The sequence below is a fragment of the Dermochelys coriacea genome, chromosome 6 (assembly GCF_009764565.3).
Source record: "Dermochelys coriacea isolate rDerCor1 chromosome 6, rDerCor1.pri.v4, whole genome shotgun sequence".
Classification (NCBI taxonomy): Eukaryota; Metazoa; Chordata; order Testudines; family Dermochelyidae; genus Dermochelys; species Dermochelys coriacea.
In genome coordinates this window covers 27,590,044-27,617,335 of record NC_050073.1, presented here as the reverse complement: position 1 = coordinate 27,617,335, position 27,292 = coordinate 27,590,044, and the positions used below count along the sequence as shown (strand labels likewise).

The following is a 27,292-nucleotide window of genomic DNA, read 5'->3' as shown; positions in this document are numbered from 1 at the left end:
TTATACATGGAATACAACTGATCACTGTTCTCTTTATAACAGTCCTTAACATATTATTAGGTCCCTTCTTAGTCTTCTTTTCTCAAGACTAAACATGCCCAGTTTTTTTATCTTTCCTCATAGGTTATGTTTTCTGAAATCTTTTTTGCTGCTATCTTCTGGACTCTCTCTAGTTTGTCCACATCTTTCTTAAAATGCATCATCCAAAACTGGACACAGTATTCCAGCTGAGGCCTCACCATTGCCAACTAGAGAGGAACATTTATTTTACATACAAGACTCCTGCTAATATACCCCAGAATGATATTAGCCTTTTTTGCAACTACATCACATTGTTGGCTCTTATTCAGTTTGGAATACACTATAATCCCAGATCTTTTTCTGCAATACTAGCCAGTTATTTCCCATTTTGTATTTGTGCATTTGATTTTTCCTATGTGTAATACCTTGTACTTGTCTTTTCTGAATTTCAACTTGTTGATTTCAGATCAATTCTCCAATTTATCAATGACAGGTTTCAGAGTAGCAGCCATGTTAGTCTGTATCCGCAAAAAGAAAGGAGTACTTGTGGCACCTTAGAGACTAACAAATTTATTTAAGCATAAGCTTTCGTGAGCTACATCCGATGAAGTGAGCTGTAGCTCAGGAAAGCTTATGCTCAAATAAATTTGTTCGTCTCTAAGATGCCACAAGTACTCCTTTTCTTTTTGCCAATTTATCAAGACTATTTTGAATTCTAATTCTGTCCTCCAAAGTGCTTACAACCCTTCCCAGTTTGTATCTTCCACAAATTTTATTAACTTACTCTCCACTGCATTTACTCCTTTAAAGTGTTTGTATTCAGAAATGTGTGATTTGTTTGGACCCTGATTATGTATGATGATTTGTTGGGATGCTATTGTATAGGAAGAATTTCTGGATGGATGCTGATAAAAATCATAATTGTTAAAAATGCATATCAGGTAATCCAGCAAAGCAGGGCTTAAAGTATTCAGTACATAAATTAGGGTGATTCCTAGAGAGTAAGAATGTATTCTTTTGTTACATTTTCTAAGCTTCCTTGAATTGTCAGATTTCCTTTATTTAACACCGGAATGCTGCTTTTCTCCTCTCTCCACTCTTTCCAAGATTTGCATGCATAAAAGAGATGTGTCCATTCATGTGGGGAAGGGATGTGTTAATAAGTCAAATAAAAACACACTTTATATGCAGAAAATGGTCACTTTCAGTGTTAAAGAAAGCAAACATACCAAATATATACATATTTTTTATGAATAGGGCCATTTATTTAGAACTCCACAGTGGGTAAACTAAGCAAAATTAAATAACATAAAGCCTAGATTAAGTCCAACCTTTACCAGTATTACCTCATATTTGACAGCTTATTTTAAATGAAAAGTACTGTAGAATTTACAGCACCAATTTGAATACACACTGTAAGAAGCCCTCAGTCAAAGTATGTCACTCAGTTCCTTTGGTATTTGGCTAATCCCCAGATACATGGCTGCTTCTAGAGTTTTTATATATCAAATAATGAAGGTAGTGTGTGGTGATTTTAAATCCCAGAGGCTATCTGCATCTATGCGAACTACATTTGGAAAACGGCTAAATTTTAGTAAGCCTCACAACAATAATGGTTCATTTCAGAGAAGCAGCCGTGTTAGTCTGTTTCCGCAAAAAGAACAGGAGTACTTCTGGCACCTTAGAGACTAACAAATTTATTACAGCATAAGCTTTTGTGGGCTACAGCCCACTTCATTGGATGCATAGAATGGAACATATAGTAATATATATATATATATACAGATAAGTTGGAAGTTACCGTACAAACTGTCAGGTTTCAGAGTAGCAGCCGTGTTAGTCTGTATTCGCAAAAAGAAAAGGAGTACTTGTGGCACCTTAGAGACTAACAAATTTATTTGAGCATAAGCTTTCGTGAGCTACAGCTCACTTCATCGGATACATTTATGAATGCATCCGATGAAGTGAGCTGTAGCTCACGAAAGCTTATGCTCTAATAAATTTGTTAGTCTCTAAGGTGCCACAAGTACTCCTTTTCTTTTTGCGAATACAGACTAACACGGCTGCTACTCTGAAACCTGTTGCAAAATTGCCACCCTTAAATATTTTACTGAGTAGCCGGAGAGGTTGAAGTCTATAACAAAATGGCTACAAACAGCGAAATCGTTGGACACCATTATCCTCTACGAGTTGTAACCTAACCAATAATTTATATGAAAGTCTATTTTAATTACTATAGGACCTTCCTAATTATCACTAGTGACAAGGAAATAATAAATTACTGAATTTTACAAATTATAAAGTGAATAAACTATAATAAAGAACGGTTAAATATGATTGCATCATTAAATGTGCTTTGTTCACTAATTTTGCCAGTCATAGCTCAGCATTAATTATAATACATCATAATGTTCTAGTAAATGTTCGTAGTAGATTCTATAAACAAATGAAGTTTTAGTAATATGGCAGCTCACTACAGTTTCTGCTATTAAATCTTCTGAGACATGGGAAGATGCATCCGGTTTGTTGTATAGATCAGTGTTTGAAATAGTGAAGTGCATATTAGCAAGGTTCTACTGCATACATAATACACAATCCATTTAAAAAAAACTATTTGATATGCTAAATAGATAATAAAGAAAACAAACGTATCCCAGATGATGGTAAATGTTATGTTAATACATAAGATAAAATATGTGACAAAAATAGGTCTACAGATCTATCTTATGTTACATGAAATAATGGCAACTCAATAACATTTTCTTTTTTTGTTCGTAGTTTTCCTTCACGTGAGTCAAGCCAGGTATGAGGGCATTTACAGACCTGATACTAAGCCAGAGGAAGACATGGGGCAGTACCTGCTGGGGAGGCCCCTCCATTCAGCAACTATAGGGCATGCTCCAGGTGGAGGGACAGTTTAAAAGGGCACTAACAGCCCAGAGGAAGCGGGAGGGGAGCTATAGGCTGCACTAGGAGTGGAGGTTGTTACCTGCTGCTGTAGGAAGAGTGACCAAGCCACAGGTGAGGTAGCTCCAGAAGCACCAGTCCGGATCACCCTTTTGGAGTTGGGGGAAGTCAAGGGCGGCAATGAAAAATGGGATGCCATCCCCCCTGACAAACTAAATGGCCACTACTAAGACTGTGACCATGCCCCAGATGGAGGAGCTCCAGTCAAGTAGGAAAGTGACCCAGGGGACAGCATGACTTGGGGTGGGCTGACAAGTGGTCTGGACACTGTAACCTCTTTTTTTAGAGTCCTGGGTTGGGACCCAGTGGAGTGGGAGTGCCCCACATCCCCCTACCTTTGCTCCTCCTCACCACTGCTGTGACAGAATCCCCAGGGGAGAAGAGGGGACAGATGGGAGGGACTAAGACCTGCTGTATACGACCTAGCAGAGCCCCTCCAGGGCGGAGAGACTGAAAGAAACTGTGAGGCCACAGCTTGACCACTAGGCCAGTGGGCCTCAGAACTGACCTGCTACACCAGGTCAAGGCAAAACTAGACAGATTTCCAGTTCTCAGTAGAACACATGAGTTTAAAAACTCTTTTGAGCACCACTCCTTATCCATGTATACACATATATACATTTAAGCTACATTATAAGTAGACTAATTTTGGAAACTGTTAGTATCACTCCTTGATCAATCAGTGTAGAAGGGTATAAATTATATAGCAGGTACACAAAGCAGTATGAAAGTGGTTATGAGAAAACTTATTTTTTTAATTAATGCTTGAATTAGGCGTATTAGGCACTTCAGAGCACCAGTCACTGCCACCTATTTCATGCTAGTCGAATATCACTGCACTGATGTCATAACTGTTCATAGATGTCTCACCATTACTTTGTGTTCCCAACATCTATTGTCTCTCATCTTAAACTTAGATTCAAGCTCTGTCACAGTTTGAAAACTAGCTGAACCTCTGTGAATTTCAGGTCTCAGGCCTTTACCTCACCTTGGGTGAAATCACATGATTCTCCCACTCTAAGACTACATCTACACTTTAAATAACAGTGTAGCAGTGGTAGCATGGCTAACAGCAGTGGAGGCATGGCTACACTGCTATTCAGACTCATGCTAGCTTGATGACAGCTAGAACAAGAATGTGTACATGAGCAGGAGAATCACAGCCCAAGTTTGTAATTGTAGTTGTAGCCTTACACTGGGTCTTGGGCTGCATCCTGCATATCTATAGTGTTTACCCCACAATTCTTACTGTTTGACACCTGCGATTCTTCCCTTCAAGAGTTTACGACCTGTAGTGAATAGAGTGACCAGACAGCCTTCTTAAACCAAAGTCTTATTTAATTGTAACAGTAGGAATAAAGCAGAACATAAGAGAAAAAGGATTTTAAAACAACGAACAATCGATACTCTTGTCTATCTAACTTAAAATCCTACCATACTGTAATGGTGGGCCAGGCAGGCCTAAGGCCTTCAGACACACTAGTGGGTCCTGGGTGTCAGACTGAACAGATTCTCAGAAACAACTGCCTCTCTACTAGAGAGAATCTCTTGTTATTAAGTCCCTTTGTCTTCTAAGTTACCAGGCTTTTTGGCCCTGCTGTCCTAAACCAGTCTGGTGGGCTTAGGAGGAGGCTGAACCAGTCTCCTCAGAGCCAATGGTTAACCCATTGTCCTATAACAACCTTCAGCTGCTCACTGACAGATGTCTTTTCTCTAGTCACTGCTTCCCCTATCTGCCTCTTTCCCAACACTGTTGATTTAACCCAATATAGTCATCGAGTAAACATCCCAATAACTACGTCAATCTACAATATTAATAAATTATTACACAGCAGCTCCATGTCCGTCACAAGGTCTTTTGGGGAGTAACCTAAAATCAATATAAACTATCATTGTTATATGCTTATATAGTGTCTATACCAATGGAGCCCTGATATTCTAGCTTCTAATAAAATACAAATAATAACATATGGCAAAGTTATTATATTATAAATTGGTATGTAACAGTGAAAGAACATGTAGAACTTGGTACAATCTATGCTGTTTATCTAGGTTCCAACCCAACTCCCATTTGATATTCTGCACTTCACTGAGAACTGGATCAGTCTTCTTGTTTCAGCTAGTTGTAATGAATGTTGAAAAATCTATAGCAACTCAAAGACATGGAGAAATGAAAAGAGTAGAATGAAGGAGAAGACGGGAGTGCAAATGTTATAACTAGGCCAGTGTTTCCCAAACTTGGGATGCCACTTGTTCTGGGAAAGCCCCTGGCGGGCCGGGCCACTTTGTTTACCTCTGTGTCTGCAGGTTCAGCCTATCGCGGCTCCCACTGGCCGCTGTTTGCCGCTATAGGCCGATGGGGACTGCGGGAAGTGGTGCAGGCCGAGGGGCGTACCGGCCGTCGCTTCCCACAGCCCCTATTGGCCTGGAGCCGCGAACCACAGCCAGTCGGAGCCGCAATCAGCTGAACCTGCAGACCCGGCAGGTAAACAAACAGGTCCGGCGTGCCAGGGGCTTTCCCTGAACAAATGGTGTCCCAAGTTTGGGAAACACTGGATTAGGCTATAGGCCAGATTGTGAAACACAAGATACTGAGGCTTGTGACAGGATGTATCAACCCCACACTGGGCCAGGGGGGCCTGACCAATCTCTGTGGGCTCAGGAGATCATGCCCCCTCGCCCCTGCTGCACATGCTCCAGGTGGAAGGGACAGGTAAAAGGAGGCAGTTCAGCTCAGTCTGGGCTGGCTGAGGAGAAGGACGGACGTGTATTGCAAGCTCTCGCAGAGGCACCTGCGATTCTCCAAGCCATAGGAATCGTGGACCCAAACTACATTGCGGAAGACCAGCTGACCATAGATACTGACTGGGATGCTGAGCCACTGCCAGCCAAGGAGATGCCCATGATGCACCTTGCAGTAGAAGTGACCAGGGAATGTAATAAAAGCTGATGCTTAAACCCTTAATGGGGAATTTACCAGCTTCATAGGGCCCTGGGTTGGAACCCGCTGGAGTAGGGTTCCCCTATTCTAACCCCATCCTTGCCACTTGGTGTGGTTACAGTTTGCTTGCTCTGCCCCACCGAGGGGCTACAGACTGATTGTTTGATTGTTCTGCCTTACCAAGAGGATCAGAAACCCCAACAGCTATTGTCTGCCCCAGCCAGGAGGCTCGGGGCCATAGACTGTTTGCTTTGTTCTGCCTTGCTTAGGGGCTGAGAACTGATTGTTTGCTCAGCCATGCAGGGGTCCTGAGCCCTCCTTATTACAATTGCCTGATCCCACAGGGAGGCCTGACGATTGTGTGACAGGATGTACCAACCCCACACTGGGCCAACAGGGGCAGTCCCGCTTGATACGCAGGGCTGACAAAGCTCACTAAAAACAAGGGATAGACAAGGAAAAAAATTAGATCTCAAATCTTAAGAGACAGGTAAACTTCTGGAGCGAAATGCATTGCTGAAGTCAATGGGATTGCATGGGGTGAGAATAACCACAGTGTTTGGGCCAATGTATATGGTTTGTATATTCATGGTTCAGTAGATATGTCCAACATATTCAAAGATATTTCAATAAGGGTCCTTATTTCAGAATGTTTATTGTTTGCTATACTACTAAAAAAATATTTTCCACATTTAGTCACTACGTTCACAATGACTGACATCAATACTGTAGACAAGAAAAATCCACATCGGAAAGAGAAGACTAATATTTTTGCTGTCGCAGCACAAGCAATGAAGATATTGAGCACCAGCAACTTCACTTGACTTCAACTGGAGTTGCATGTACTCTGCCCTCTGAAAATCAAGTTGTAAGTTTATTCTCCTGGTAAAGTAAAATAGAAGATGAGTAAAAATGTGACCTTTCCACTTTTTTCTTAAGTGTTATGTTCAAGACTTTGCTGTGAACTTTTAAATTCACTTTGGTGCCCTGTCAACAGTGAAGATTTGAATGTGTTTAGAAGTGAAGTTCAATCTTTAAACCATTTTTAACACAGTTTGGCTGACCAATGTGAATGAGATCAAACAACTCTAAAATAATGTTTAAAAACACTAGGAGGTAGGGAGAAAGGAGCCAAAACTTTGCCTAGGGGTAGTTTACCTTGGAGAGAATGCTTAGGTTTAATATTATGGTGGACTTTTTAAAGTTAAAAATATCAAACTCAGAAAGTGAATAATTTTGTGTGTACTCTGTTCAGAGAAAGGCAGTAACAGCACCTTCTTACAGGATCTCTGTTGTAAACAGTGGATTTCAAACTTTTTTTCTAGCGACCCAGTTGAAGAAAATTTTTGATTCCTGTGACCCAACGGAGCTGGGGATGAAGGGTTTAGATTGTGGGAAGGCTAAGGGCTGGGGCACAGGGTTGAGGTGGCGGGGATGAGGGCTGTGGGGTGGGGCTGGGAATGAGGGGTTCAGGGTATGGGAGGGGGCTCTGAGCTGGGGCAGGGACTGGGGGTGCGGGAGGGGGTCAGGGCTCTGGCCTGGGGGCGTAGGCTCTGGGGTGGGACTGGGGATGAGGGCTTTGAAGTGCAGGAGGAGGCTGTGGGTTTGGAGCTGGGCTGGGGTTGGGATGTGGGCGGGGATCAGGGCTCTGGGCTGGGGGTGCAGGCTCTGGGGTGGGACTGGCAATGAGGGCTTTGGGGTGCAGGAGGGGGCTCTCAGTTTGGGGGTGTTCTGGGCTGGGGCAGGGGACGGGCACAGGGTTACCTCGGGCAGCTCCTGGTCAGCGGCACAGCGGGGGTGCTAATGCAGGCTTCCTGCCTATCCTGGTACCGCAGACTGCGCTGCACCCCAGAAGCAGCCAGCAGCAGGTCCGGCTCCTAGGTGGGGAGTAAAAGTAAGAAGATGAGAACATAAGGGGCTGCAGAACATGGAGGCCTGCAGTCACTCTCTAGCATTAGGGAGGGAAGGGAGAAAACCAGGAAGAAAAGAGAAGCCCCGGGATCTCTGAGGAAAGGGTGTACCCAGAGGAGCGTGGAGAAAGACTCATAAAGGTGAAGTAGAAAGCAGCCCAGGGAAACAGTAGCAAGATTTGGGACAGTGTAGATCTTGGCTGCTGGTTGTAGGTAGGGTCCCTGGGCTGGAACCTGGAGTAGTGGGTAGGCCCTGGTTCCCCTACCAACAACTGGGAAAGTAGCACAGACCTGGCAGTGGAGCAGAAGACTGCCTAAGAAAATCGTCCAGTGGGACTGTGGTACCTGGGAAGGGGAGAACTATAGTGATCAGCCGGAGGGCCAAGTCACTAAGAGAGAGCTCCCTGAGTCTCAGAGACAGAGGTGGCAGGCTGCACGAACAAGTGACAGGAGGAGATGTCGGACCTGGAAGGAGCTAATCCCCAGAGCATCCAGGAGGAGGCACCCTAGTGGTGAGTGTATCTTGTGACTGTGTGCAATTTGCTTGTGAAGTGAATTCACATTCTCACTTGCCTTAAACCCATAGTGAGCAATAGATACTGTCCCTGATAAACTGTGTACAGTGTAAGAGAGTGGAAGCTTCAGGTAGTCAAAGCAGAGGAGAGCTAATATTCCCTGATAAACATTAGCAACAGAAGAATTAAAAGGTAAACAGAACACTGATTAAGAATTTTTTAAATAAAATATGTGCACTGGAGCCTGTGAAGGGGAGAAGTTACTTTTAGCTCAGTCCATAGATTTAAAAAAAATAAATTGGTAGGTCATGGCGTCAAATTAATTTAGTTTCATATACCAGTTTGTAATGGATTTTTGAATTAGAACAATGGCTGATCAGAGGATCTGCATGCCCAACTACATAAAATTATTTCCTGGATCTAGGATATAACTAAGGTTTAAAATTAGGTTGATCTAAAAAAAATATGGGTGGGCTTTCTAGGTTTCAGAGCATAGACATGTAGCACATATACCTGTCATTCTGAGGCCTGTTGATTTTTCCCCCCCCGCTCACAATTTATTTCCATTCATGCTCTGAGTTCCTCCCTTGGCTGGAAGGATGAAATGTATAACCCCTCCAAGACAAATACCTCCCCATTAATGAGCTAAATTTCATTAAAAATGGTTTCCCACCTGTACTGTAACTGTTGTTCTTTGAGATGTGGATGCAGACATGTATTCCACTCAGCTGTGCATGTGACTAGCGCACCAAAGCTAGAGAATTTTGTCAAGCAATACCTGTAGAGGTAGGGCTCGCACCCTCTGGCCCTCAGGCTCTCTCATGGCTATATAAAGGTGTGGCACCCTGACTTCCTTCAGTTCCTTTGCATTGAATGTCAAGAGTAGAGACTCTGATGCAGGGGGGATGTAGGGTGAGTCATGGAATACATGTCTGTACCCATCTCTTAAAGAATAGTTACAGTACAGATAGACAACAGTTTTTAGTTCTTCAAGTGGTTCCAGATGTGTATTCCACTCAGGTGACTTACAAGCAATACTCGTAGGAAGTAGACTTGTAGTCTAGTTAAATAACGACAGGAAAACTCTCCTCCCCAAGTCTGCATGTGACTGGATGTCAGAGCAATAGCATAATGCTTGGTAAATCTGTGTATGGAGTACCATTCAGAAATTCTGCAAATGTCCAAAATTATAACATCATTCAGAAATAACATTGAAGTCACTTGAGCCCTTGTTGAATGAGCCCGTACAGTTTGTTACAGTTGAGTTACTCTGTAAGCTGTATTAATGCAGGAGGTTATCCATTTGGAAATTGACTGTGCTGACATCGGCTGACCCTTCATCCAATCTGCAAAAGAAACTAAAAGCTGAAGTGAGGAAGTGATAAAAGTTGAAGGCTTAGACCTTTCCAAATAAAAGGTCAAACGTTTTCTGATGTTTAAAGTACGTAGCCATTGTTCATCAGGATTGGAATATGATTTGGGAAATAATATGGGTAAGCAAATAACTTGGTTTAGGTGAAATTGCAATGCTACTTTTGATAAAACTTTGGATGTGGTCTCAAAGATAACTTATCCCTGAAGAACTGTGTCTACAGAGGTCCTGCCATAAGGGCATGCCTTTCACTGACTCTTCTTGTGGAAGTTATTGCAAGAAGAAAGGTAGTCTTCTGGGAAAGAAGGGAAAAGAGTGGGTTGCTATCAGCTCAAATGGAGGACCCATGAGGGCTGCCAGAACAGTATTAAGATCCCACAATGGACCATTTCCTTCACTGATGGGAACAGGTGGATGATATCCTTCAGAAATCTCCCTACCATAGGATTTGAAAAAACTGACTTTACTTGACTAGGATGGAAAGCTGAGATCACCCTCAAAGTGAATACTTAACAAGCTAAGAGCTAACCCTGAAGACTTCAAATGTAGCTGGTAGTTAAAATGTCCTGAATAGGAGCTGACCTGGATTGGAGTCCTTTCGACATTGCCCAGATCAAAAAAGGTTCCACTTGGCCAAAGAAGTAGACCTAGATGATAGTTTTCTGCTATTAAGCAAGATTTCCCAAATTCCTTACAAGCACCACCCTTCTTCCTCATCAAGCCATGCACCAACCATTTCATGAAGTGTAGACTGCTCAGCGCCAGATGGGTAACTTGACTATGGTGTTGAGTCAATAAGTTGGGCAGTGGAGGAAGGGATATGAAAGGTTGAACTGACCAATTGAGGAAGTCATAGACCCAGCACTGACTTTGCCAAGCTGGCGCAAGAAGAATCAGCTTCAGCTTGAGAATCCCCTGAGATATTGGTGAGGGGGGGAGAACAGGAGAGAGAGCCCCTCCGCAGCTCAGATGAAAGGCATCAGTTAGAGACCCTGGACTGTATCCTGCTCATGAACAAAATCAGTGACATTTCCTGTTGTCCTCTGTTGCAAAGAGTTCGACTGATGGAATTCCCCATTCCCTGAAGATGGGCCTGAGCACCCTTCATTTGTTTCGTGGACCACTCATGGCTCTTGGAGAAAGTCCTGCTGAGAGTTCAGCCAGCTAGTTTTGAGGACTTGGTAAATGTGATGCTGAGGACAGGATGTTCTCCTTGTTGATGCAGAAGTGCCAGAACTCTACTGGGTTCTGGTAAAGTTGACTGGAGCAGGCTCCCCCCTGTATTCACTTAATACATCATAGTAGGGTTATGGGAAGATATGCATTCCATTCCATTCCTTCTGAGATAGGCTGCTACCACTGGCATGCATTTGGTAAAGACATGTGGGACTATGACAGTCTGAAGAGGAGAACTGTATACTGATAATGTTGATCAGTGACTAAGAATCTCAGGAACTTCCTGTGGCTTCGGAGAATCACCATGTGGAAACTGAGAGCAGCAAACCAGTCATTGCAATGCAAGGCAGGAAGTGTCACAGATAGAATAACTATGTGAAATATGATGTATTTGTTGAGATCGCAAAGTTCAAGAATAGGTCTCACTCCTCTCTTGGACTTGGTTATCAGGAAGTAAAAGGAATAAAATCCCCTTTCCCAGTGCTACAGAGGGACCTCTTCCAAAGCTCCCAAAATATGCAGGGTCTGGACCTGCTGAAGTAGCAGTGACTTGTGAGAAGGCTCCCTGGAAAGGGCCAAGGTAGGAGGGTGGGAAGGAGAAATGGATAGGAATTGAATGGTATAACCTAGGTTAGGACCACTTGTCTGAAGTTATTGAGTCCCAAGCACTGAGGAAGTGGGACAGCCTGTCCCCAAATGGTGGGGGAGGGGCAAATGCCTAGCCTAGTGCACTGCTCTCAATGGGCAAGTCAAAATGGCTGCTTGCCAGCAGCTGATGGAGGACATGCTGGCCATTGAAAGCTAGAACCTGAGGGTCATCTCCTATGAGGCTTATGCCTCCTCTTCAAAGAGTCTTGTTGTCTCCTGAAGAGTTGTGTAAAATAATGCTGGGTACTGGCAGAATTGTTGCTGTTGTTGCTGACCCCTATTATGGCATCTTTATGATCCCTAAGGATCATAAAGTAGCATTGGAGTCTTTAAACTAAGGTAATGCCTCATCCATCTTATCAGAGAACAAAGATCACCCATGAAATGTCACGTTTTTATAGTTTGCTGTATCAGGAGCAATGTCAGATTTCTGCAGCCAGGACACCTGCTTCATGATTATAGCAGAAACCATAAGCCTGGATGAGGTGCCCGCTACATCACGTGCTGACTGCAGCAAAGTCTTTGTCATTAGATGGCCCTCTGCCAGGAAAGCTTTAAACTTTCCTAGCATCCTCCAGTGACTTCTCTGTACATTTGGGTAATCTGTTCCAATTAACAAAATCATATTTAAATAAGAGCACCTGCTGATTAGCAATAAGCATCTGCAAGGACAAGATGGAATAGACTTTTTGGCCTTTTCAATCCAATTTCTTGTCCTCTTTAGCCTTTGGGGGAGACTTATATCTGCATCAACATATCATTTCATTTGCAGCAGTTACCATAAGTGAATTGGGAGCTAGGTGTGAATAGAAACACTCAAATCCCTGCATGGGAATATAGTAACTCTTTTGTTGGTACATTTTGGCATAGGCAATACTGACGCTGGCATATTGCAAAGGGACTTTACCAGCACCAAGACAGCATTGTTTATAGCGAAGTCTACCCTTCTACGAACTGGAGATTGCAGAATGTCCAGTAGTTTGTGGGCATTCTTGTGAACAAAATCAGCTTGGATATCCCAAACTGATGACAGGGGTGGAGGAATAAGAATCTCCTCCTTAGGAAATGGTTATTCCTCCTGCTGTATTGGAATTTCTGCCATTGACACATCAGTCTGTACCTCCCGTCCAGGTGGGGCCAGGGTAAAACAACTGGATGGCTCAATCTCAATATAGAGTGAGTTTTTGACCTGGATCTCAAAGAACATAGTGCAACTCATGGATCTCAAAGAGGTCAATGTGGAAATGAGTATGGCACTGGAGGCCAATAAGCACTGGGTCAAGCACTCATGTCCCCAGAACAATTTCTTTCCTTTAGTCCTTCAAAGGGGATCTAGAGGATCTGTGAGATTAGTCTCTGGAAAGAGACAGAGAAGAAGAGGCTGATCTTGAGCTTGAGTATGATGCGCCCACTGAATAGCCTGCTGGTAATGGTGGAGCTATCCCTGCTCTGGCTACTACATACCCCATCTATCAGCAGTCTAGTGCTGCATTGGAATTTCAGCTGGTACAGAAGATTGTTCCATCACAGATCAGCTACTTGAAGTCATAACATTCAACACTGGGAAAGACGTTGGCACCAGAGTCACCATTGGTGCTTTTGGAGATTTAATTTATTTTTAGTATTCAAGATAGTGATGGTCTGATGGCACAGTACACAATTCCCTAACCTTCCTTTCAATACACTTTAGTCCTGAGAGATCTGGAGCCTGATCTTCAAGGAGAAAAATTAGCCTATAACACCACTTCATATTATGAATTAAACAAGCAGCACAAATATATTAACATTATTGTCCCTTTAAGGACATTTTTCTGCATAGTGCTTTTTTGTGCCAGTTGTAGCATATTATGAGGCAATGAAAACATCAAGGCACTTAAGTGTTTTACAGGCATAACTGAATGAAAGTAAATCAGCCAAATATAATAGCTGAATTAGAGGTGAGAATGTACTGAATCATGGGACAGATCCTCAATTGGTATTATCAGCTCAACTGCATTAATATACCAATTTACAACAGCTGAGGGTATAGCCTATGATGCTGTCAAGCACATTAATTTTTAGTGGAGAATTATTTTGACAAACTTCAAGACAGTGTGGATACCAGGAACCCATCTTAACAATTTAAAAGAGTGCTAGAAAGATCTAGAGGAGTTAGGGAGGTGATTGAATATCTCACCACAAAACTTATATTCCCCTTCAAATAAATGACCTCTTAAGTTGGATTGCTCATTTGTGCTTTTATGGAATATAATAATGAATCTGGTACTTCTATGACAAGAAAGACCTCCATGGCAAACAGAAATGAGACAAAACTGATCCAACGAGGAGTCCTTGTGGCACCTTAGAGACTAACAAATTTACTTGGGCATAAGCTTTCATGGGCTATAATCCACTTCAGCAGATGCATCAGAAATTTCTTAGTCTCTGAAGTGCCACATGGACTCCTCATTGTTTTTGCTGATAGAGACTAACACAGCTACCCCTCTGAAAGCTGATCCAGGTATTTTAGCTATATTTAATCTTCAGTATTACCGATGAATGGATTCCATGAAATGTCTCCATTACAATTTGAAACTGTAACTTCATTTTACAAATTAAAGAATGAATCACAAAAGTATTATTACCATGGTTACACATATCTAATGGTAGTTCACGACAAGCGTAGAGTTCATAATTAAACATGATTCAAAATACAGAAAACTCTTAAGACTAATGCTAAGTAACATGCAAGCAAATGAATATAGTCACCTATTCTATATTTTATTGGTAATCTTCAATTCTATGCATACATTGGTTTATTAAGTCTACTTAAATGGTCAGTTTTCAAAAAGTGGTAGCCTGGCAAACATTTCACTGCTACAGCAGCCATTACTTTTCAATGGTTTTTGTGTGTGTGTGTTTTTTTGGTTTTTTTTGCTATCAAGTAATTATACTACATCTTTATTCTCCAAATGAGCTCCAATACAGAAAACGCAGCAGACATAATTAAATGTTAATTCTTCAGATTGTATTTAGAAAGCTAACTATGAAATTTGGATGCCTCATTAGTCTTAGTTTTAAGTAAGTTAGAGATCCAACTCCATCAGCTTTGAAAAAATCTCACCCTAAGAATTTTTATTAAGTAGTGTCTTCTGAACAGCATTGAAAAAAAGTCATTTATGGATAGTTTATACAGTTCTCAAGATAATCAAAGTGTGTTATGGTTAAAAAACCCCCTTTCGTTAAGCCAAATTAAGGTATTACAGAGGTTTAAGGGAACACAGAGGCCATCTGCAACCTAACTCTGTATTGCCGTGACAATAGGACTGAAAAATCAGTTATTTGCCCAGCTCTATTAGGGAGTACCTGGTTTTTTTCCCTGCTGAATAGGAAAATTGAAAGACCAACAATGTCCTGGGTAGCTGGTTCATAGAAATGTAGGACTGGAAAGGACTTCAAGAGGTCTTCTAGTCCATCCCCCCCATGCAAAGGCAGGATTAAGTATACCATTTTTGTCTCCTTTTATTTTGTTCTGAGTTGCAGGTTTAATTAGGTCAATTATAACTTTTCTATTCCAGGCTCCAGTGTTCCTGGAGTAAATCCTTGTTGATCTACAGTTTAGAGATTGCCAGCTCAGTGATGTTGCCTCCACTAGAAAAGGGAATCTTCATCCACTAATTGGATTTCATACCTGCTCTAGCCTTCCAGCTCATTTAGTCACACCATAGTGCTCTAGTCACTCAAGAGACCTGCTTTCTGAATTGATAAAAAACAAGAACTACTCCCTAGTTGTAGGAACATTCTTTTCTCTCCCTTCCCTTCTTTTTCCTGTCTTAGTTTTCTTCACACTATGCTTGTTTTGGGAAAATTGGTTAACAAAACTGAAAACATGAATAAGCCTCTGGTTTGTTATAATTTAGTGTTTCCCATCACATAAGGATTACATTTTGATTTTATAACTTGCAATCTTTCCTGCACAAAGGTCAATGAAGACAGAGGTTTTTAACTATTTATTTAGGAAGTTAACAGGTTTATATAAACCTCTCTCACAAGAGGAGAGGCAACTCTTGATTTAATCCTAAATGGAGCACAGGATCAGGTTCAAGAGGTTCTTGATTTAGTCTTAAGTGGAGACAGGATCAGGTTCAAGAGGTGAATATAGCTGGACCGCTTGGTAATAGTGACCATAATATAATTAGATTTAACATCACTGTGGCGGGGAAAACTCCACAGTGCCCAACACTGTAGTATTTAATATCAAAAAGGGGTACTACACAAAAATGAGTTAGTGAAACAGAAATTAAAAGTACAGAACCAAAAGTAAAAGCCTTGCAACCTGCGTGGGAACTTTTTAAAGACACCATAATAGAGGCTCAACTTAAATGTATACTCCAATTTAAAAAACATAGTAAAAGAACCAAAAAAGAGCCACTGTGGTTAAACAACAAAGTAAAAGAAGCAGAGAGAGGCAAAAAGGCATCCTTTAAAAAGTGGAAGATAAATCCTAATGAGGAAAATAGAAAAGAGCATAAACTCCGGCAAATGAAACGTACAAAATATAATTAGAAAGACCAAAAAAGAATTTGAAGAATTTGAAGCTAGCCAAAGACTCCAAAAGTATTAGCAAAAATTTGTTTAAATACATCAGAAGCAGAAAGCCTGCTAAACAACCAGTGGGGCCACTGGACGATCGAGGTGCTAAAGGAGCACTCAAAGACGATAAGGCCATTGCAGAGAAACTAAATGAATTATTTGCATCGGATTTCACTGTTGAGGATGTGAGGGAGATTCCCAAACCTGAGCCATTCTTTTTGAGTGACAGATCTTAGAAACTGTCCCAAATTGAGGTGTCATTAGAGGAGATTTTGGAACAAATTGATAAACTAAACAGTAATAAATCTCCAGCACCTGGTGGTATTCACCCAAGAGTTCTGAAGAAACTCAAATGTGAAATTACGGGACTACTAACTGTCATCCCTAACCTAGCATTTAAATCAGCTTCTGTACCAAATGACTGGAGGATAACTAATTTAACGCCAATTTTTAAAAAGGGCTCCAGAGGTGACCCTGGCTACTACAGGCCAGTAAGCCTCACTTCAGTACCGGGAAAATTGGTTGAAACTATCGTAAAGAACAAAATTGTCAGACACATACATGAACATAATTTGTTGAGAAATAGTCAACATGGTTTTTGTAAACGGAAATCATGCCTCACCAATCTACTAGAATTCTTTGAGGGGGTCAACAAGTATGCGGACAAAGGAGATCCAGTCGATATAGTGTATTTAGATTTTAGATTTTATTTAGACAAGGTCCCTCACCAAAGGCTCTTAAGCAAAATAAGCATAGATTCATAGATACTAAGGTCAGAAGGGACCATTCTGATCATCTAGTCCGACCTCCTGCACAGCGCAGGCCACAGAATCTCGCCCACCCACTCCTATGAAAAACCTCACCCATGTCTGAGCTATTGAAATCCTTAAATCATGGTTTAAAGACTTCAAGGAGCAGAGAAGCCTACCTCAAGTCAACCATGCCCCATGCTACAGAGGAAGGCAAAAAACCTCCAGGGCCTCTCCAATCTGCCCTGGAGGAAAATTCCTTCCCGACCCCAGATATGGCAATCAGCTAAACCCTGAGCATATGGGCAAGATTCACCAGCCAGATACTACAGAAAATTCTTTCCTGGGTAACTCAGATCCCATCCATCTAATATCTCATCTCAGGGGATTTGGCCTATTTACCCTGAATATTTAAAGATCAATTACTTACCAAAATCCCTTTATCCCATCATACCATCTCCTCCATAAACTTATCAAGTAGAATCTTAAAACCAGATAGATCTTTTGCCCCCACTGCTTCCCTTGGAAGGCTATTCCAAAACTTCACTCCTCTGATGGTTAAAAACCTTCGTCTGATTTCAAGTCTAAACTTCCTGGTGGCCAGTTTATACCCATTTGTTTTTGTGTCCACATTGGTGCTGAGCTTAAATAATTCCTCTCCCTCTCCTGTATTTATCCCTCTGATATATTTATAGAGAGCAATCATATCTCCCCTCAACCTTCTTTTAGTTAGGCTAAACAAGCCAAGCTCCTTAAGTCTCCTTTCATAAGACAAGTTTTCCATTCCTCGGATCATCCTAGTAGCCCTTCTCTGTACCTGCTCCAGTTTGAATTCATCCTTTTTAAACATGGGAGAACAGAACTGCACACAGTATTCTAGGTGAGGTCTCACCAGTGCCTTGTATAATGGTACTAAAACCTCCTTATCCCTACTGGAAATGCCTCTCCTGATGCATCCCAAAACCGCATTAGCTTTTTTTACAGCCATATCACATTGGCAGCTCATAGTCATCCTATGATCAACCAATACTCCAAGGTCCTTCTCCTCTTCCGTTACTTCTAATTGATGTGTCCCCAACTTATAACTAAAATTCTTGTTATTAATCCCTAAATGCATAACCTTACACTTCTCACTATTAAATTTCATCTTATTACTATTACTCCAGTTTACAAGGTCATCCAGATCCTCCTGTATAATATCCCGATCCTTCTCCGAATTGGCAATACCTCCCAGCTTTGTATCATCTACAAACTTTATTAGCACACTCCCACTTTTTGTGCCAAGGTCAGTAATAAAAAGATTAAATAAGATTGGTCCCAAAACCGATCCCTGAGGAACTCCACTGGTAACCTCCCTCCAACCTGACAGTTCGCCTTTCAGTAGGACCTGTTGCAGTCTCCCCTTTAACCAATTCCTTATCCACCTTTTGATGTTCATATTGATCCCCATCTTCTCCAATTTAACTAATAATTCCCCATGTGGCACGGTATCAAATGCCTTACTGAAATCTAGGTAAATTAGATCCACTGCATTTCCTTTATCTAAAAAATCTGTTACTTTTTCAAAAAAGGAGATTAGGTTTGGCACGATCTACCTTTTGTAAAATCATGTTGTATTTTGTCCTATTTACCATTGACTTCAATGTCCTTAACTAATTTCTCCTTCAAAATTTTTTCCAGGACCTTGCATACTACAGATGTCAAACTAACTGGCCTATAGTTACCCGGATCACTTTTTTTTTCCTTTCTTAAAAATAGGAACTATATTAGCAATTCTCCAATCATTCGGTACAACTCCTGAGTTTACAGATTCATTAAAAATTCTTGCTAATGGGCTTGCAATTTCTGGTGCCAATTACTTTAATATTCTTGGATGAAGATTATCTGGGCCCCCCGATTTAGTCCCATTAAGTTGTTTCAGTTTCGCTTCTACCTCAGATATGGTAATATCTACCTCCATATCCTCATTCCCATTTGTCATGCTACCATTATCCCTAAGATCCTCTTTAGCCTTATTAAAGACTGAGGCAAAGTATTTGTTTAGATATTGGGCCATGCCTAGATTATCTTTAATCTCCACTCCATCCTCAGTGTTAAGCGGCCCCACTTCTTCTTTCTTAGTTTTCTTCTTATTTATATGGCTATAGAACCTTTTACTATTGGTTTTAATTCCCTTTGCAAGGTCCAACTCTACTCGACTTTTAGCCTGTCTCACTTTATCCCTACATGTTCTGACCTCAATTAGGTAGCTTTCCTTGCTGATCCCTCCCATCTTCCACTCCCTGGATGCTTTCTGCTTCTTCTTAATCACCTCTCTAAGATGCTTGCTCATCCAGCTTGGTCTACAACTCCTTCCTATGAATTTTTTCCCCTTTCTTGGGATACAGTCTTCCGATAGCTTCTGCAGCTTTGATTTAAAGTAATCTCCTCTACCTTTAGATCCATTAGTTCTTCAGTCCAATCCACTTCCCTAACTAATTTCCTTAATTTTTGAAAGTCAGCCCTTTTGAAATCAAAAACTCTAGTTGCAGATTTATTTTTGTTAATCCTTCCATTTAGTTTGAACTGAATTAGCTCATGATCGCTTGAGCCAAGATTGTTCCCTACAACCATTTCTTCTATGAGGTCCTCGCTACTCACCAAAATTAAATCTAAAATGGCATCCCCTCTAGTCGGTTCAGCAACTACTTGATGAAGGAATCCATCAGCTATCGCATCTAGGAAAATCTGAGCCCTATTATTATTACTAGCACTGGTCCTCCAGTCTATATCTGGGAAGTTAAAGTCTCCCATGATCACGGAGTTTCCATTAGTATTTACTTTATTAAAGACATTAAAAAGGGCTCTATCCATATCCAAATTAGATAGCGGAGGTCTATAGCACACCCCAAGCACTATCGTAGGAGAGGCTTTACTAGTTTTCTTCCCCAATGTAATTTTTGCCCAGATGGACTCCGTCTTATCCATTGCATCGCTTCTTATTTCTTTACATTCTACCTCATCATTGATATACAATGCTACTCCACCACCTTTACCTTTGTTTCTGTCTTTCCTAAACAGCACATACCCTTCAATACCTGTAGTCCAGTCATGACTACTATTCCACCATGTTTCTGTTATCCGTATAATATCTGGTTTCACTTCCTGCACCAGTAGCTCTAGTTCCTCCATTTTGTTACCTAGACTCCTTGCATTGGTGTACAAACATCTTAATTTTTGCTGTTTGGCCTCGCTCACATTTTGTACCCTATTAGGCACAGTCATTCTACAGCCAGTATAACCTATTAGACTAGTATCCACACTGCCCTCGCTCCTTATATACATTCTCCTACCCACGGCTGTATCCTTTCTTACTTCGTCTTCTTCCCTCTCAGTGCTAAAATCTGGCGTGGAAATTTCCTGGACATCTCCCAACCATCTCCCCCTAATTCCTAGTTTAAAGCTCTCTTTATCAGTTGTGCCAGCCTTGATCCTAGAAGTCTATTTCCTTCCCTACTCAGATGAAGTCCATCCCGAGAGAACTGTCCTCTGTCCGTGAATGCCTCCCAGTGGCCATACATCCCAAAGCCCTCCTTATAGCACCACTGCCTAAGCCATCTGTTGACAGTCATAATCTTGTCACACCTTTGTTGCCCTTCTCTAGGAACAGGAAGGATCCTGCTAAAGATCACCTGAGCCTCAATTTCCTTAAGCGTCTTCCCCAGCCTAGCATAGTCTCCCTTAATACTTTCCAGCGAGAATCTAGCCGTATCATTTGTTCCCACATGAAGGATAATTAGGGGATTCTTTCCCGCTCCCTTTAGGATTCTTTTCAACCTCAGGTCTACATCCCGTATCTTAGCACCCGGAAGACAGCACACCCTTCTATTCTCTGGATCAGCTCTAGTTACAGGCCTGTCTATTCTTCTCAATAAAGAGTCCCCGATCACATAGACCTGCCTTTTCCTGTGCGGTGCTATTCTCCAGTCCCTCCCCTGTTCCCTCTGGCTGCAAGTTCTTTCCATTCCTATTTTCCCTTATAATCCTCTTCAACCCATCCTGTATCCTCCTGGGGCTCATATTTGGTGTAGTCTCACTTGACTCTTCCCCTTTTCCTATAGGACTAGCCTCTCTTCTCTTCTTCCTTACCCTTCCACCTTCAACAAGTACCTGCTGAGCCCCTTTTTCATTTTCCAACTCTGCAAACCTATTCCTAAGCTCTATTTCTCCTTCACTAGCCCGTCTTTTCCTTTGCCTGGTTCTTTTAGTCACATGCTTCCACTGACCACTTTCCTCACCCAATCTCCCCTCAAAATTCCCAGCCCTGCTTCCATCTGTGAGTCTGAGCTTTTCCCTTCAGATACCTCATATCTTTGCTCCATCATCTGCTCAAACCCCTTCCTAAACTCAACGAGACTTTCCACCTGCATCTCCAAACCTCGGATCTTTTCCTCCATCAGCTCTATCAGACGGCATTTCATGCAGAAAAAACTCTTACCAGGTCCCCCCTCCAGGATCATGTACATACCACAGCTTCCACATCCAGTCATCCTCAATGTGTCTTCCACTACAGGAGTCACTCCCATAGCTGCCTCTGTATCTGTCATCGCCTTCCCACCTAAATCCTGTTAATCTGGGAAACACAAGCCACACCAAAAGCATTCATGGGAGAAGAGGGAAGGTTCTCTCATGGATTGGTAACTGGTTAAAAGATAGGAAACAAAAGGTAGGAATAAATGGTCAATTGTCAGAGTGGAGAAAGGTAAATAGTGGTGTCCCCCAGGGATTAGAAGTGGGCCCAGTCCTATTTAACATATTCATAAATGATCTGGAAAAAGGGGTAAACAGTGAGGTGGCAAAATTTGCAGATGATACAAAACTACTCAAGATAGTTAAGTCCCAGGCAGAATGTGAAGAGCTACAAAAGGATCTCAAAAAACTGGGTGACTGGGCAACAAAAAGGCAGATGAAATTTAATGTTGATAAATGCAAAGTAATGCACATTGGAAAACATAATCCAAACTATACATATACAATGATGGGGTTTAAATTAGCTGTTACCACTCAAGAAAGAGATCTTGGAGTCATTGTGGATAGTTTTCTGAAATCATCCACTCAATGTGCAGCAGCAGTCAAAAAAGTGAACAGAATGTTGGGATTCATCAAGAAAGGGATAGATAATAAGATAGAAAATATCATATTGCCTCTGTATAAATCCTTGGTACACCCACACCTTGAATACAACATGCAGATGTGGTCGCCCCATCTCAAAAAGATATATTGGAATTGGAAAAGGTTCAGAAAAGGGCAACAAAAATTATTAGGGATATAGAAAGGCTTCCATATGAGGAGAGATTAATAAGACTGGGACTTTTCATCTTGGAAAAGAGGCGACTAAGGGGGGATATGATAGAGGTCTATAAAATCATTAGTGGTATAGAGAAAGTAAATAAGGAAGTGTTATTTACTCCTTCTCATAATACAAGAACAAGGGGGCACCAAATTAAATAAATAGGTAGCAAGTTTAAAACAAACACAATAAAGTATGTTTTCACATAATGCACTATCAACCTCTGGAACTCCTTGCCAGAGAGTGTTGTGAAGGCCAATACTATAACAGGGTTCAAAAGGGAGCTAGATAGATTCATGGAAGATAGGTCCATCAATGGCTATTAGCCAGGATGGGCAGGAATGATGTCTCTAGTCTCTGTTTGCCAGAAGCTTGGATTGGGTGACAGGGCATGGATCACTTGATAATTACCTGTCTGTTCATTCCCTTTGGGGTACCTGCCATTGGTCACTGTCAGAGGACAGGATATTGGGCTTGATGGACCTTTGGTCTGACCCAGTATGGCTGTTCTTATGTTCTTATGATGTAAATATCAGAGACAAAACAATCATTACAGTGCATTTTTGTTATTATATTTGTATATTATACAGTAATATGATCAGATTTCTATTTAACAGGGTAATACCATATTATAGAGTGAGCATCTTTACCACAACATGTTGTTTCTGGTTTTTTATTAAAATGAGGGAAATCTGTGATATACATTTAACAAACTAGAAATGTCTATCATAATGTTAATATTTAAAAATTAGACGGGTGCAGGTTGGTGTTTTTTTTTTTTTTTTTGCAGGTGAATGTACTTTGTCTGAGTATTAAATAAATCTCTTATGCCTCTCTATTCTGTGTGGAACATAGAACCTTCACTACTGCCTTCCATCTTTGCCAGTCTTCTGCTGCAGTCTGGGCTTTTTCCCCATGTCATTTTGATAGCTTCTATCAAATTCTGCTTCTATTGTGTGTTTCCATGTTATTCTTGGTCCATCTTGTTGCCTCTTGCCCTGGGAGTTCCAGTCCAATGCTTGTCTCATTATGCTATTTGGATCCCTCTTCCAGGTTTTGTTGGAGCAGAACATTGAATAATGGACACTTTCTGGAAGTTTGACATATGCCCTCTTTGTTACTATCAGACCCATGCTATTTCTGTGTACATTACTGGCATTTGGTAGTCCAAAATACAGTAGGGTGGGTTCAGTTGACAAAATTATTTGTCCTGTACCCATCTCCTTTCACTTAGGTCTAGTATAATCTAGTTTATATCTGTCCATTTCTTTTATTACTTTTGACCATTTTACCAGGCTCATATAGCGTCCACACATTCCACCTATCAGGTTTGGTAATGGATTTAAGACAAAGTAAATTCATCAAGCTTCTTTGTGGGTTTGGCCATTTCATGTCATCATCTCTCTTCTAGGTCTGTCTGAGTTGAGCTGGATTGCATTTGTTGAACTGAGCAGTAGTTTAGGTTTCCATAATGACTGTTGTTTTTTTTTTTTAACAGGAGCAGGTTGTTAGTACACTCCCAACCCCCTACTAGGAGGGCCTGTGAAATGGCAATAGTCTGGCTTCTACCCTTTGACCTGTCTAGCACGAGTGACCCTACCAGCAATGATGGCCTTGCCAGCATAGCTCTCGGGGCACACAAGCCTTCTCACCACATCGAAGTGCCAAGTATCTATTTATTCTCTGTATATTTTAGTAGGTAAGTACGTGGTACATAATTTTTCCATAACAACGTCCGTTATTTTTTTTAACCATTCTTCTATAGTTGGAATATTTTTCATTTTTCCACTGAGAGGCTACATATAGCCTAGCACAGGGGTGGGAAAACTATGGCCCGTGGGCAAGATCCGGCCCGTCAGGGCTTTGGATCCGGTCCGTGGGATTGCCCCCTGTGGTGCAACAGGCCCCGCGCTGCTCTCAGAAGTGACCAGCACCACATCCCTGCGGCCCGGGGGTGGGGCGGAGAGGGCAAGCGCAGAGGGCTCCGTGCATTGCCGTTGCCTCCAGACACCGCCCCCGCAGCTCCCATTGGCTGGGAACGGGGAACCGCGGCCAATGGGAGCTTCGAGGGAGGTACTTGGAGGCGTGGAAAAGCAGCGTGCGGAGCCCTGTGCGTGCGCCCCCCCTCGGGGCCACACAGAGATGTGGGTGCCAGCCACTTCCCAGAGCAGCACAGAGTGGGGTCAGGGCAGATAGGCAGGCAGGCAGGGATCCTGCCCTGGCCCTGGTGTGTGCCGCTGCCACCCCAGAGCCGCTTTAGGTAAGCGGCACTGGGCTGAAGCCTGCACCCCAAACCCCTCCTGCACCCTGCCCCCCAACTCCCTGCCCTAAGCCCCCTGCCTACACCTCGCACTCCTCCTGCACCCCAACTCCCTTCCCTGAGCCCCCTGCTGCACCCCACAACCCTCCTGCACCCCAACCCCCTGCCCTGAGCCCCCTGTCGCACCCCAACCCCCTGCCACACCCCACAACCCTCCTGCACCCCAACTCTGTGTCCTGAGCCCCCATCGCACCCCACACCCCTCCTGCACCCCAACCTCCTGCCCTGAGCTCCCTCCCACAGTCCGCACCCCTCCTGCACCCCAACTCCTTTCCCTGAGCCTCCTCATACACCCTGCACCCCTCCTCTGCCCCATCCCTGGCCCTGAGCCTGTTCCTGCACACCACATCCCCTCCCACACCCCGCACTCCCTCCCATACCCCAACCCCTTTCCCCGACCTTGCATACAATTTCCCTACCCAGGTGTGGCCCTTGGCCCCAAAAGTTTGCCCACTCCTGGCCTAGCGGCTAATAGAAGATGAGAGATTAATTCTTCATTTCCTTGTGTGTGACCATTTCCCCTAGAAAGCCACAGGAAGATTACCAGAAGATCATTTGCAGAGGCTGCACAGCACCATTTAAAGTGTGAGTGAAGGAGGCCACCTGGGGAAAGGTCAACTCCTGCCACCACAGCACATGATGCAGAGTGGTTGGGACCTGCCTGCAGTGTGTGGAAGGTCTCCACGGGTTGGAGAGTGACCGCACTCCCCACTCACTCTGCAGTAGCTCCTATCCCACGGGGTGGCTCAGCTCCATATGCTGGCCCATTGGCTCTCACCACAATGTGCAGGCAGGGCCTTCCCCCCAGCAATATCCAGCACTGATCCCTTTCTAACTGTCATTGCCAGAATGCCTGCTGGTCCCAGACTTGGCTGTGGTGTCCCAAAAAGTTATTGGGCCATGGCCAAGCAGTCCCCAACCACCTCACCAGACCTATGCTTTGGTAATAAATAGCTAACAATTTGTAATATTTGATTACTAATTCACATCTGATATTCTCTAGCGATTGGACACGTACACTATATTTGCATAAAATCTTTTACCATACTTTCTCCAACAGTCATCTCCCTTCACGCTCTTTCTCTCTCTCTCTAAACCTGACAGGAGCCAGGTACCATTGGAACAGTCTCTTCAAGAAATTTTCTTTTGTCATGCTACAGACAGGTTGGTAGCCTTCTTTTCCAGATCAGATCTCATTCCTCTGGGGTAATTTGTCTATCCAGCTTCTTTACCCAGAATATCCTATATGGACTTTTTTGGTTAGGAAAGTTGTCTAAAATGATTGATTAGTTATAATTTTTGTTTCTTACTTGACAAGATGCCATCACTTCTATTAAAGTTAGCATTCTGTAGAAGAACATTTCTTTGAAAAAGTGAGAAGCATAATGTCTAACTTGAAAGTATTGAAACCATGAGAGAGAGGGCCAAATTTCAGACAAATATTTTAATATCTTGTGTTATTAAGGAGTCTAATAGGGTTTGTCCCAACTCCCCATTCTCTGGGTGCCAAAACACCTGTTCCACTCCTTTCAGATCTGGCAAAAAGCAATAACAAAACCCACACACACTGTAACAGTATTTCCAACAAGAAGTTTACCATCCCAGGATCTGCTTTATTATCAAAGCAAACGTATATCTCAATACTCTTTCAGGACAATGCTCCTATCCATATCTTGACATCCATAGGCTTCTGGAGCTCTCTCTCTAGTCCTTCACAACCAGGGGTGGCAGGTTTATATAATTTTTGGTGGTGCCCAGAATGGGTCCAAGTCCCATCCCTCCCCCACTTACATATTGGTACACATAACAAAACTAATGGGGTGCGGCCGAGGGGTTAGGAGAGTGGGAGGGGGCTCAGGGCTGGGGAAGAGGGTTGTGGTGCAGGGGGGGATGAGGGCTCTAGCTGGGGCTGGGGGATGAGGGGTTTGGGGTGTGGGAGGAGCTCAGGGCTAGGGCAGAGGGTTGGGGCGAGGGCTGCAGGGTGGGGCTGGGAATGAGGGGTTCATGGTGCAGGAGGGGGCTCAGGGCTGGGGCAGAGGGTAGAGGTGCAGGGCGGGTGAGGGCTCTGGCTGGGGATGAGGGGTTTGGGGTGTGGGAGGGGCTCAGGGCTAGGCCGGAGAGTTGGAATGCGGGGGTGAGGGCTGCGGGGTGGGGCCAGGGATGAGGTGCAGGAGGGGGCTCAAGGCTAGGGCAGAGGATTAGGGTGCGGAGGGGCTGAGGGCTCTGGCTGGGGGTGCGGGCTCTGGGGTGGGGCAGGACTGGGGATGAGGAGTTTGGGGTGCAGACAGGCTGCTCTGGGGCTGGGGCCAGAGAGGAGGACTCCACAGTCCCCCCAGCCCTCTCCCCCACCCCAGCAGCACCATCACTGCAGATGCTCCTAGGGGCTGGGCCCTTCTCAGGTCCAGGAAACCCCCTTGCCGACCCTGTGGTGGGTGGGGCTGCCATCACGTGCGCCTCATCCCCTCTTCCCTCTGCAGGCAGCGCTGCTCCCTTTTGTAGCTGGCAGCGGCCAGCAAAGGAGCGCAGCACGAAGCGGCAGGGCAGTCTCCTGTTGCTCAGGGTGCAGGCAAGGACACTCGAGGGGAGGCTGGTGGGTAGCAGGCAGGGCCAAGGGAGAGACCCAGCCCCGAACATTGCTGGAGCCGGGCCCCTGTGTCCTGAATTTGGTGAACCATGCGTCCATATAACTTGCCTGTTCGCAACTCAAGGCTTGCAAGTGGCCTGACAACTGCTGCCCCTTCCCAGGCTATTGCCTGATAAATCTTACCACTT

The 27,292-nt window shown here is 43.3% G+C and overlaps 2 long non-coding RNA genes across 2 annotated transcripts in view; both read right to left on the bottom strand.

Annotated features, from left to right (window-relative positions):
- Positions 1 to 4,485: 4,485 nt before the first annotated feature.
- LOC122460840 overlaps positions 4,486 to 27,292 on the bottom strand; it is a 28,600-nt gene continuing 5,793 nt past the window's right edge. The window contains exons 2-3 of the long non-coding RNA XR_006282394.1: positions 7,694 to 7,806; positions 4,486 to 6,811 (exon numbers count right to left, since the gene is read on the bottom strand). This is a non-coding gene — a long non-coding RNA (uncharacterized LOC122460840). The remainder of the gene's footprint in view (positions 6,812 to 7,693; positions 7,807 to 27,292) is intronic.
- Positions 17,738 to 24,145, bottom strand: LOC122460841. The gene is made up of 3 exons (XR_006282395.1): positions 24,015 to 24,145; positions 18,826 to 18,834; positions 17,738 to 17,747 (listed from the first exon to the last, which is right to left on the bottom strand). It is a non-coding gene; the product is annotated as an uncharacterized LOC122460841 (long non-coding RNA).